This window comes from Manduca sexta, chromosome 15 (genome assembly GCF_014839805.1).
Source record: "Manduca sexta isolate Smith_Timp_Sample1 chromosome 15, JHU_Msex_v1.0, whole genome shotgun sequence".
NCBI classification, from domain to species: domain Eukaryota; kingdom Metazoa; phylum Arthropoda; class Insecta; order Lepidoptera; family Sphingidae; genus Manduca; species Manduca sexta.
Genome location: NC_051129.1, coordinates 755,419 through 768,307, shown reverse-complemented (window position 1 = coordinate 768,307; position 12,889 = coordinate 755,419). Strand labels below are relative to the sequence as shown.

The window sequence follows — 12,889 nt, the reverse complement described above, 5'->3', positions numbered from 1 at the left end:
GTTTCTCCTCGTGCGGTAGAAGGATGAAGCCAAGTAATGTATTTTAAGCTAGAATAAATTGTAACAGGTCCTTCACATAACTCCTAGATGTGAACGTTAATTAATGAATAACATGACAAGACTATTGTGACGATTCATCAAGCCGACACAATAGATGGCCGATATGATTTGACATTTACAGTTGTGCCTTTCAGACGTAGTTTTGCTTTTATATTTTAATTGAATGAACATGTAATTTTTACCAATTTATACCACGTTCGACAAAACTATAAACTGGAAAGTATTGTGTTCACCTATTAATAGCACACATATCAGATTGTGTAAGGTACACAATCTGATATGCTTTTTTAAATGTTGATGTGTGCCTTATTACAAATACATAATCTATAAAACCAATTGCCGCCAGCAGCATTTCCGGACAGATGCGACCTGGCGACCTTAAAAAAAAAGAGCGTATTCCCATCTAAAAGGCCGGTAACGCATCTAACATAAAAAAGTCAAGTGACTGGAAAGCTTTGAAAAAATATATATCAACCAACAGCCATCCGTAGCAATAATGGTAATCTTGTATAATATATAGCGTTATGAGTTAGTTTAGGGAAAGTAATAAAGTACAGCATTTTATACACAAAAAATCTTTTTCAAAAGTTTTGCCTCCTAAAACATCACACAATATACCTATCTATAATCAAAGTTTTTTTTATAAAAGAATATTTAACTTATCCCAATTTAAGGCAGATTGGCCGCTTTTTTGTATTGGAAGCTCTTTTTACGATAAATCCGAAGGTCCGCTGCGTGCCAGACTACATGTTGTGTCCGTACAAAATGAACGCCGCCCATCCACAATATCATTGTAACGTTATCTTTTGTTCGGTAATTGGAAATTTCTTGTTACACGATATCTTTACAAATTGCAGAACTCACAATATAATATCCTATACAAACAACGAAATAAGCATTTGTTAGACAATACTTCGATTATCAATAATCATTAGAATAGTGAAGCATTTGTGCTTATGTGGTCTAGAACTCCGGGGGCGACAGCCATTTTGGAGCGATTCGATTTACATTCGATTATAACTTTTGTTAGTAGTGAAAAATATTGTGAATTTTTGTTTAGTGCAAGCTTATTGAATTTATGTCATTTCCACTGCGTTCAGTGCTTGGCAGACATTTTAGGCTCGTATCAGCGTGTAATGTAGTACACACACGATTGTGGTATAAAGTTGATGTATTTCTCATTAGTAATAAATCATTATTTTTTTGCGATTTCCATTAAAGTTTTAATGGGTCGTAGCAGCGAGGTTTTGTTTTAACGACTTCACATTGTTAAATCGGATTAAAGCATGACTTTCATTCGTACCGTTCGTATTGAATCCATACAATTGATACGTTTACGACTGTGTAGACTTTATGTAGTAGGCTAGACACGATAAATTATGTCGAAAAGTAATGATTACGTTTACTTGTATTGAAGTTATATTACTGTCTGCTTCAAACTATTTTTTGTGGTACTGATTAGAGTAAATGTTCATAATTATTGTAATGTTTACGAAATGAATGTAGAGTGCCTCGGTGGCGTAGTTGTAAGTGTACACGGTACAAGTACGACTGCCGCGCTGAGGTCCTGGGTTCGAATCCCGGGTCGGGCCAAAATAATTGTGACTGGGTTTTTCCATCTTAAAAAAATTACTCAGTCGCAGCTCGGAGTCCGGAAGTTGGCGGTGTGATATTCCCGTGACTCGGAAACCACGTAAAGCCGTTGGTCTTGCGTCTGATCTCTCAGCGGTTATGTCGGATTGCCGTATCACCGAACTATGAGAGTGAAGGAATAGAGAGTGCACCTGTGTATTGCGCACACACTTGTGCACTATAATATCTCCTGCGTACCTGGCTGATCTCCGTTGAGATTGGCCGCCGTGGCCGAAATTCGGCTAGGAGGGATTCATTCAATGTTTACGAAACCGAATGTTAGAATAATTGTTTTATTCTAAAATGTTACTTGATTTACAATGCCTGTGTTTCATTAACCTACACGTAATCGGGTGATTTATTAAATGGTGGTATTACGCAATGTTCAACCGCTTGAATACATCGGGTTTTTTAATCATTGGAATCGCTGAATTGCTTAGGAGTAGTCGATCCTAAGTAAATATGACCATGAAGGTTCCTAAGTTACGATTCATACATAATATCTCAAACCATGTATTTACATTGTACTTTGAAGTAAAAAAATGTGGCGTTTTTCTTATTTTTTTTCAAATAGAAAAACATAAATGAAGAAAGACATATTTGTACATCAATTTAATGTTTATTAATGTGTTGTTTCAGGTAAGAAAATTTGATTCATCGCGTTTGAACAGCGGCTGGTATGTTTTATATATTACGTCTGTTTTGTCAATTCGATATTCTAACTGTGTATTCATTATTTTTGGGGTAGAGCGCTTAGGTTTCGGAATTAGAAAGGTCGCTCGTTTTTGATCCGGGGCATCAGAACACATTTACGTCGGAAAACTTATGGATTGCTCATGTCTTATGGTAGAGTTACCTTGACGGGATCGAAGTTCCATAGATGTACTTTCTCCATTTTAAATATAATAAACTCGAAAAATAGACGATACACCAGTATGAGTAGTGGATACTAGTCTCATAGGGTGACTTTACAATTCGGAAGCTTTATATTTTTTCAAATTTCAATTATGTATATATGTATGATATTATGTAATCTTCCGAGACAATTTGACGGTTGGTACCTATCTAACGTATTCTTGAATGATGATATTAACGTCAATCAATCGAGCACATCACACGATTTCACTACTGATTTCTGTCAAATGGACCGTTTGAGCCGTCCCATCAGATATGTAGATCGTGTGTGATGACGTCAGATGCACGCATCTGGCGCGGTTGGCATGATTGTGTCACCTACATAGGCGCCGTGTGTGAGTATATTGGCAAATGTATAGGATGGTGTGGATACGCGGTGTAGATTTCCTTGATTTTGACGGTACGTTCAGCGGCGTAACGATCGAACAGTTGCTTTTGAAGCGATAGACAGGGGAATCGAATCCCATAAGTTGCATACATTGTGATGAACAAATATTTATATAAAAATATGTTTAACTGAACGTCCCTAAGATTGGTGATTTATAAGAGTTGTGAGAACTATTATATAAATATTAGACTATATTTATTTATGTCAGTCCAAGAGAAATGGCGAAACACGTGACATGGAAAACTCATACCAATCAGTTGTAATTAATTCGCCATTTCGAACGACTAAGTCCATACTATAAGAAACCTAGCTAACGATAGGAATATGGTATATAAAACTCACGTGATTTCGACTGGCGAGGAGGCGGTGAGGACTTACGGGTGGCCCATAGTGTAGTTTATCGTGGACAGCGTACGTTCCGTTTCATCAATGATGTACCGTTGCGTAGAAAGTACGCTAGGAACGTATTGACAGACGTTTGCGACTTGACTGATAACCTTTTGTGTTGATAGCGTGACAGTGACTGACGCGAAGGTCACGTGGAATTGTGGGAACAAGGAAATGTATTGCATTAATACAATATAAGATTAGTTAATGAGTACACGTTGTCAGTTTTGTATGTTATATGACTGACCGGACTACATAGATGTGGTAACGTTGTTTTAAAAAAATCGGTGATAAAAAGATTCACATCTCCTTGCCGTCCAAATCACAGAAATCGATTTCTCGAGCATTGATCAGGTACTTACTATCAAGTGACCCACTTTATATTTTATTTTGTGCTATAAAAAATATCCGTACCTAAATATCACATTAATGTAACTATCAGAAATGGTTATTTTAGTTTTGTGTGGGTCTATGTCTAAGCGTTTTCTTATGAACTACCCAACGAATATCAAATAAATTGCCTATTTCTTTCAAAATAGATTCAGTTCCCTTCTGTAAATAGACTCCTAAGTGCTACATTCATATTTTACGACATGCCGTCTGTGTGCAATGGCGTCTAACCCTTTATGAGTTTCCATTCGGACTTTCATTATTGTGAAACCTCGTCCGTACATCGCTATCACGAAAAAAGGTAAAAATATAGTTTATTATATCCTCTGGAAAGGTCCGCATTAACAATTACATAATATATTAGCCTCTTTATATCTTTCTGAAGCCAGCAGCATGTATGAATGATTGCATTTCAGTGTAGTTGTAATGCTGTATTACAAGGTCTGATGAGAGGTAACGACGTCATACACTGAAGAGTGTTACAGTCATATCCAGTACGATAATAGTTCAGAGTGTTCAGTCCTACCGCTTAGCAACTGCGAAGAGCGCGAACTGCGTCTCAAGTTGTATAGTTATAAAATATTAAAAATTTAATCATCGTTGAAAGAATACAATACCAGTGGCGAAGGGTGAAAATTTTCAAAAGGGAACCCGAGGAAATATTTTTTTCTACAGTTAACATAATATAATACGCTGTTCACAATAAATTAAAATCAGTAAAATATCATAATATTTAATAATTTCTTTCTAACATAAAAATTATGTCTAGTATTGTCTAGTCTCTAAAGTCACAAAATAATCATATATTTTGAACATAGGTACCTAAAAGAGTCTAACAAGAATTATTAACGCACGAACACTAATTATATATTCTAAATTATTATAAATATTTCGCGCCAATAGCTCAACATGAAGCCGCAAATTCTCGGGTTACCCTGAAGTATACACGCACGCACACATGTATTTTTTACGTCACATCCAAAAGATTAGACAAAAACACCGCGCTGCGTGTGAAAGAGACAACAATATCGCGAGGGAAGCTATGCGCGGCCGGGTTCACTTCGAACACTATAAGGCGCGAGCACTGCGCGCGAGTTACGATTTAACGATTTGATATGAACGACAGATATTATTGAAGTATTGATTTAATTTAATAAATATAAGATGACTTGTTTGAATACACTATTTTTATGTTTTTCTTTTATTATTTTTAATTAATTTACAAAAGGTAACCCGGTAAGAATCGGCTTATATGGACGCTTCGCCACTGTACAATACAGAGAAAAAATATTCAAATTGTAAATTTTCACCGTATTTCCCAGGAAATAGTACGAATATAAATAGGGTTTCCAGAGATCCTGTTCTAAGGAAAGCTCAGCCGGTCGGGGATTTACTTTGAAATAAAATTCCGATGCAAATTAAATGGTAATCTTGGCCCGGGCCGGGGCAGCACGGAACGGGAGGAGGGGAGGTGATGCTGCAAATGAGTAGCGAAAGATTGGGAACGACCGGCAACGAGTACATACACCGAGTCCGCTGCAGAATATTACGCCGCGACTTGAGTTAACTTTGTGCTTTCGGCATCTGCCTATCTTATTTTGGAGCCTGTTCACATTGTAGAGAAGGATGCGCGATTCCCCATTGTTTTTGTGAAGTGCTTAATAAACATATAATAATAAATAAATTGATTCCTTTAATACAATAAGTGTACTAGAATATAGTGAGTCCATCACTCGTCGCTATGACGCCTGCAAAGGCTTCGAAACGTCGGAAGTAAAATAAGAAAACTAAATAAATACCCGAAAACTAGTTATATTTTGATACCAAACCGTTGCTCTTCGTAAAATAATCAGACAGACTGGTTTATGTATATTATGACAATTATCAATCATGGAGCGATACGTCTCGCTGTTGAACATTTTATGAGTACCCGCACTCTCAAGGACGCGTGTTGAGTGGTGTTCTTGTTGATAAAACTAAATACGATTACAATACAACAAACTTATAGTTGCATTATTGTTCAAATATACACTTTCTATTAAAGCCTGATATTATTAATACTTGCAAACGTAAAGTAGCTTGCACGTAGCGTTTATGGCGAGTAGAAAATCTGCCATGTGTACGGGCCCTTATACTATACTAACTATACCGAATTTATGAGCTGTTCCAATTGTATTGTCATATTTACGATTGTTACTAATTTATTACAAATATTTAAAGTCGTTTCTATTATCTAAATATTATAAAGTAATTTGTCTACTTACTTGTATATCGGCTTACCCCCTTATTCATAGACGTTTTTTATCGAACGATCAAGTAAGACTGTGATAACAAGTCTGTTTCTCAGTGCTGACGGCATGGCAGTCTTCGCAGTGCGTAGACGTAGGGCCGTTGTGATTGGCTAATATTGAAATACAACAATAATAACCAATCACAACGGCCCTATGTCTATTTCTCCGTGTCGTTGGGCACTGAGAAACAGGCTTGTTATCACAGCTTTACTCCGTCCTTAGATAAAAAACGTTTATGAATAAGGGGGTTAGTATTTATAACTCTAATAAATTATAACGGGAAGGTTTTCTAGGTACCTAATATGTGATTACGTTTGTTTGTTCTTTTAAATAAATAAGTCACGTTATATCATAAATACGTTTGTAACAGATAATCATCGGATAAATGGATTGTGACGTATAATAAGCATGGGCCGCGACAAGTACTGTAGAGATGCTTTGTGTTGCCTCTACTCCGGTACCTTTGATGCAAAACATACGTGACTTTGTAACATGTGGAAAGTGAAAAGTCTATTTCTTACATGATATTTAATATGGATTACCTATAATAAAAATCATAAATTCACCTCCAAATGCTAAGATATTGTTAATCTATAATAATATGTATTGCATTTTATTATTGTCTCGTTTAATACCAATGATAGAGAGTACAAAAGTATTGCCATGTTGAAACAATGAACATTTTTGAAAGAATGGGTTCTATAATACCCCTGGTAATTAAGATTACTATGGTTAAAAAAGGTAGACACAAAAACAAGTCTTAATATTTATTGTAATTGAACAATCTAACAATAAGTATGTTATTTTTAGAATGATTAATTAACTAAAACGGCTATAAATTCGAAAAAGTAAATTAAATTTAACAATTAAATTGTTTACGATTTATAACTTTGTAGTCGGCAACTTGTTTAGTTGTAATAATCACTCAAAACTACGTGATTTATTTTATAGCACCGATTTAGACGTTTAGTGTTTGATAAACTTTATTACGGGGTAGCAAAGTTCAACGCACACTGACACCTCTTAAAATTGAAATATTTGTTTATAGCACGAATCGACTTAACCCTGTTAATAATTACCTTTTTACTGGCGTTTATTAATGAACTTCAAAAGACGAGAATGTTCTTAAAAACGGAAATAATGTTACCGGCGGTCAGTGAGTCTGCAAGGCTCAGATAATCCTTGTATTAAAGGTTGGCTGGCCCACTTGCGATTTGAACATCACTGAAACTATTCCAGGTCGATAGTATCTTACTAGATCAGAGGGCTGCATATTCTTGTTGATGCTTTTAAAAAAATACGTAGTTTATAATTCACAAGTTGGTCTATATATAACAATAACAAGTCCCAATCAACATGTCTACGCTCGGCAGTATTTTGTTCCACTAATTGGTTGAAGTCTGAATATTGTCGATTGTTTTCCAACTTTTTACTTTATACGTACCTAATAGAACATTTAGAGCTATAAATAGTGTAAGCTCTTTAGTTTTTTATTTACATTTTATGTGGAATTTGTGCGATACTTTGATTACGTTGTATATGGCACGTATATTAGCGACTGCGAATTTATAATAAAATATAACCCAGGTTAATAAGTTTAAAATATAACCCAGGAACAAATTTTAATACGCGCTAGCCTTTATATTTCTAAGTAATTTATGCATTCAAATTAGTAAAGTTTGCCTGAGTATTCATCAGGATTAAAATCAACAAATTTATCATCGAAACAATCACGATTCTCATTATTAAAACAAAACAAACACTAACAACACGCGACGATATGTTTATAGATTTGTTTTCATGTGACGTCATACAGGCAGTTGAATTCACACGTTGGTATACATTCGCCGACTCCACTATCGCTTACTGCTTACCCCTCACCCTGGTGGGGCGTGATTATTTGCCGACCGCATCAACTGTTTGTTAGGATGTTTTTAATATCTGTAATTTATATCATTTTAGCTGGACGTGAGTTAATGATTTTATGTAGCGTATTTAAGATTATCAAGATGTCTTCGCTCAGTTATAGTTATTAGTTTATGTTTTACAATTAATTTATTAAATTCGTCTATCACTTTGGTAATGCATCTGTAAGCTATACATATTGCTATGCTATGTATTATATTTGTTACTACGTATGTTGGCATTCAGCTTACTGGAGCAAATCTTGCGAACGTTCCTAACACTTACATTTTCGTTCATGAGATATATAAGATAAAACCCCGGAAATAATCTTAGTAGTTACATGGGGTGTGGGAAGGTTTCGTTCCATGGTCCAATGGCAGCGACCTCGTTACCATGGCGTCACCCTTGGCCGAGAGCCAAATGTGACGCCAATGTCACTGGCATGGCCCACCAGCCCGGTCCACTGCCGCCCCGCCACACGCTGTTCTTTGTTGACGTTTGATTTATGGAACATTTGTTACATGGATAATTGTATTTCGTTATTGTGGACATTTATTAAGCTTTCATAGGTAAACATATTATTGGTTATTGACGATATATCGAAGTCATTTGGATTATAGTTTATAGTATAATTAAAAATATGCTATTGTCGTAGGACTGATTGGTATTTCTTTTCATAAATATACTCAAATTTGCATGACCTGGGGATGAAAGTCAAGATTATTTCCGCAGTCCTACATGAATGCCTTGAGATATCAACACACAACAGCACTACACAGTGCTATGGTAATTTATTACAATATAACTTTTTATACAAAATAACTAAGTTAGACATTTTTATTTTCACGTTTAAATCTGTGTATAAATACATCCACTATTAATTCTACTTCTTTTCACTCAAAAAGTATTCGTGATTTCCGAAGACTTGGAAATCGGTGCGGAGTGTGCGCTGCATAATATAGGAACCCAGACCATCCACCTCCATTAGTTGGTATTCCGTGCATCCCGAGCCTCGAGGCGCGAATACATCTCGGCGGCGGGATGAAATTTTCATTGCAAATTGACCAATCGGAAGCCTAGCGACGTGCCGCCCGGAATGTACTGATACACCGACTATAGACTGGGAATCTATTTCGATATTTTACCAAATTGGTTTATTACCTATTCTTATATGATTTTGTTTTTGTAACAAAAATAAGGGCGTGATCAGTCACGTTTAACGTTTAATCAGTGTTCTGCACGGTAGAATTTAATTCTAGTAATAATGCTAATTTGAGGTTTTCATTTTATTTATGGGAGGGCAATGTGCTTATAATAATTATTGGCCAAGCTCGCTTTTAATTTCTTCATCAGCTAGTATAAAGAAAGAAGGATGACATAAAAGATTTGTTACATTTCCTTGTGCAAAGAATTTAAAATTTTAGTTCCGTAATTTTTTAACCAGAATTATTTTATGTCAAACTCCACAAACATCTACGCTGTGACCTATTTACGTAATTCAATTTGTACTTGAAATGAGATATGACAATGATACAATTTCCACAGTCGTAACCTTAACAATGAACGCGGAATCCGGGTCGCGCCCTCACAATACGTACACATTTCACGCGCAGATATCGTTTTACGACGTTTAAAAAGACGCCGCGTACTATTATCGGCTCTAAGGCGTCCCTACGAAAGAACGGGAGCGCGGCCAGGTGGGGCATCGAAATTTTTATTACCCTGTATCCGCTGCAGGGGAATAAAATGGCGGGGGGAGGAGAGTTTTTATTACACGATATCTTTATTATAGGATCGGTGAGGCGTCGTAAAAGCGGCGATAGCGGCGCGGTGTCGCCTGTCGCCTCTATTTCGAAGTGTTTCGGCGGTGTTATTATTTTTTATCTGTATGCAACGGGTTAGCTGTTGGCGTTTGATAGTGCGATAGAGAAAACACCTGTAATGTGTTAGGGCGAGCGCGCACTGCGGTAATCTTACACAAAATTACATATTTTTTAGCAGAAGAAAGAGTAATGCTGTTAAGAGTTAATAGATTAAGGGAATAATTTGGCTTATAATCGCCCACTTTGCATTATTCTTTAAGAAGGAGGACAAATAGGCATTGAATTTCAACGCTAAAGTATCGGTCATGCTGGTACTGCAGCAAGAAGCTGAATGAGGGTTTCTTTTGTTGGCACAATGGGTATAATTTTGTATTTTTCTTTAAGTATATGTTTTGTTTCTCTCTGCTTGTATTGTACATGTTATACTGTTATTGTCTCAATAATAAATCTTGCTTTCTTTCTTTATGAAAAAAATAAATAAATCTTGAAAATCTCTGAGCGTACGAAAGGGAACAGCAAATCTGTCTTGTATTTAAAAAACCGTCGCGTCACTCCGACCTAGCCGGCCTACAAGTACTCTAGATAAGACTATCTACACCGCGGTTCTTCTACCGACATCACAAATGGTGCGTATATTTCGAGTCCTTCGTTTTTTAGTGACTATTTACAATGTTTTGTAATCAACATGTCGCGCGGAAATAAGATCCAGTGTGCGCTAGTACTTATTCGTGAATACTGTGAGTTGAAACTTTTCAAATGATGTTGTTATCTTTATTTATCGTGGAAGGCTAAGAATTTTATGTGGTTATTTTGTAGAACGTTCCAGACACCTAGCACTTAGTGACCTTACATCAAAACCCATCCAATATCCATGTATTAAAGAGTTACAACACAAAATATTTTGCATCAATTTCGTAAAATCTATATCCATACAAAAAAGAAAACAAAATACGAAGTTGAGTCGAAAAACCTTGCAAATTGTAACTGTGTGGTTATCACAAAGCGGTCGACGCGCCGCGGCGTAGCGGATTTTTCGGCTGCTACGGCGTAGCTACACGCGTTTACCTTGCTTTGGAAACTAAAAAAAATACTGCGCCATTTTCCAGACCGTTGCCGTTTTTTCGGAAGCTGGTTGTTTGCTGTGGTTTAACTACAGGGTTGGAATTATTGGAAAGAGTATTATGTAAGCATTTAAAATAAAGTTTTTGAGAAAAATGGCTATGTTTTGATGTGAACTACCTAAAATGTGTATTCTTTATACAAATCCTATAAAAGTTCATCATTGAACATTTTATGGAGGTATCTATATTGAAACACGATAAAACTTAATTATATATTAGGCTATATTTATTATAAATTATTATCACCTATTTGTCAACCTAGAAAATCTAGTTTTTGAAACCCAACTGCACGAAAAACGAGTAATGTTTTTTGACTTTACAACAAGTGCCAGTCGCGGCGACTCCAAAACGACACGCGTTTATCTCAGAATCAGCCCAAAAACATGCAAACCTGTGTTGGATGTTTCGAACGATGATCGAGTGTGTCCCGCTGTTCACGGAACTAGGAACTGCGGGGGATTTGTCGGAAACTCTCCGCAGTACTACCGATTACGTGACGGATAAAAATGGCTTAAAAATTTTGATAGATTGTTTAACATGGTTTATGGTGAGCTCTTTTGTATAAAATTCTAAGTTGCTATTAGTTTGGACAGTCCTTAATCACGAGGTTAAAAGTTGTATAATTGTTTAATATAGGTAGATATTGTTGACTTTGTAGATGAACAACACCTCAGTCCCCCTCGTGACCATGAAGGCTGCAAAGTCTTCGAAACGTTGGAAAAAACCAAAATATAAAAAACCGCGATAGAATCCGAAAAGTAGTTTAATTTCGAGGTTAATACAGTCATTTGATCACCTCATCGTTCAGTATAAAAAAAGAATAATCAAGACGTCCGTTGTGTAGTATGTTGCATAACATAAGCAAAGAAATGTTCAACACAAAACATTAAATAGTTTCGCAACAGAAACGTTTATACGAAGCCTTACTAATGAAAATAGGCTGAAAACATAACAAGTTAACACAAACGACGGCTGGACGCAGTTTCGCCGCAACAATAGCGGGTACTTTCTGCGTTCGCATGGAAATTTTGTAAAAACAAAAATCAACATTCGAGAGAAATTCGATGTGTACGTTACCAATCGGGGCCTGTGCAAACAAATTCCGGTTTGTATATTCGAACACTTAAATAAACGTTTAGTTATTCGTTTTTCTGTCGAGGGTTCAGTTACGATGAATTTTATCGATAATTATACATGTATATTTAGGCCGAGGTATTTTGTGTCATGAACACCAGGATCGTATACAACTGAACATTAAATTTTCATGGTCGCACGCTTGACCATTAACCCTAAACAACACTGTTTAAAATAGTGAATAACTATTTTTTTTATTGCATAATCTTAACACTGTTGCTTGCCGTTAAAAGTAGACAAAGTAATAGTACCTCTACAGATTAATGCTTGCATGCATCCAGAACTTATTTCGTAGATTATAAAAATTTATAAACTTCAACCTCTCTTGTTATACCACAGAGATTTGCCATAAATCGTAGGTATGATTAATTTTGTATAACATTTAATTATACCTTTATATTTAAGCTTTAAGACGACAAGCACGCCATTTACAAATATTTCGCCCATGTTGGATTTTCTCATCGCGGACCGGAAGTCGGCGGCCGGAAGCCGGCACAGGGGCGTAATCACCGTCCAAACGTCTGCGTAACGCCTTCAATCTTCAAGCGCTTCGTGTAATGAGCTTGTCTCTCAAAGCTTTTGTTGTGGATTAAAGAAGGCACGTCTAATCTATGTTGATGGGATTGTTGTGAATTGGGTTTGGACGAGGTCAGGATTTAGGTTAAAAATGAAGGAAAATTGATTATGAATCCAAGAAAAACTCGTTGTAAAATGCAAGTTATTTTGAGATTTCCATTTCACAAGTGACTTGCCGGTCTTGTCATTTTCATCTATGAATACGTTAGGATTATGTTTAATTGCGTGTTATTATCATGCACAGTAAGCAACATACTGAAATTACGT

General features: G+C 36.1%; 2 protein-coding genes across 2 annotated transcripts in view; one reads left to right on the top strand and one right to left on the bottom strand.

The window, feature by feature from the left end:
• The window catches only part of LOC115447796 (5-hydroxytryptamine receptor 1A), a 37,700-nt gene extending 33,976 nt beyond the window's left edge, over nt 1-3,724 (bottom strand). The window contains exon 1 of the mRNA XM_030175028.2: nt 3,338-3,724. The gene's annotated coding sequence lies outside the window, so the exon portion shown is untranslated. The remainder of the gene's footprint in view (nt 1-3,337) is intronic.
• LOC115453008 (serine/threonine-protein kinase SMG1) overlaps nt 1-12,889 on the top strand; it is a 142,913-nt gene that overhangs the window by 42,879 nt on the left and 87,145 nt on the right. The window lies entirely within an intron of this gene.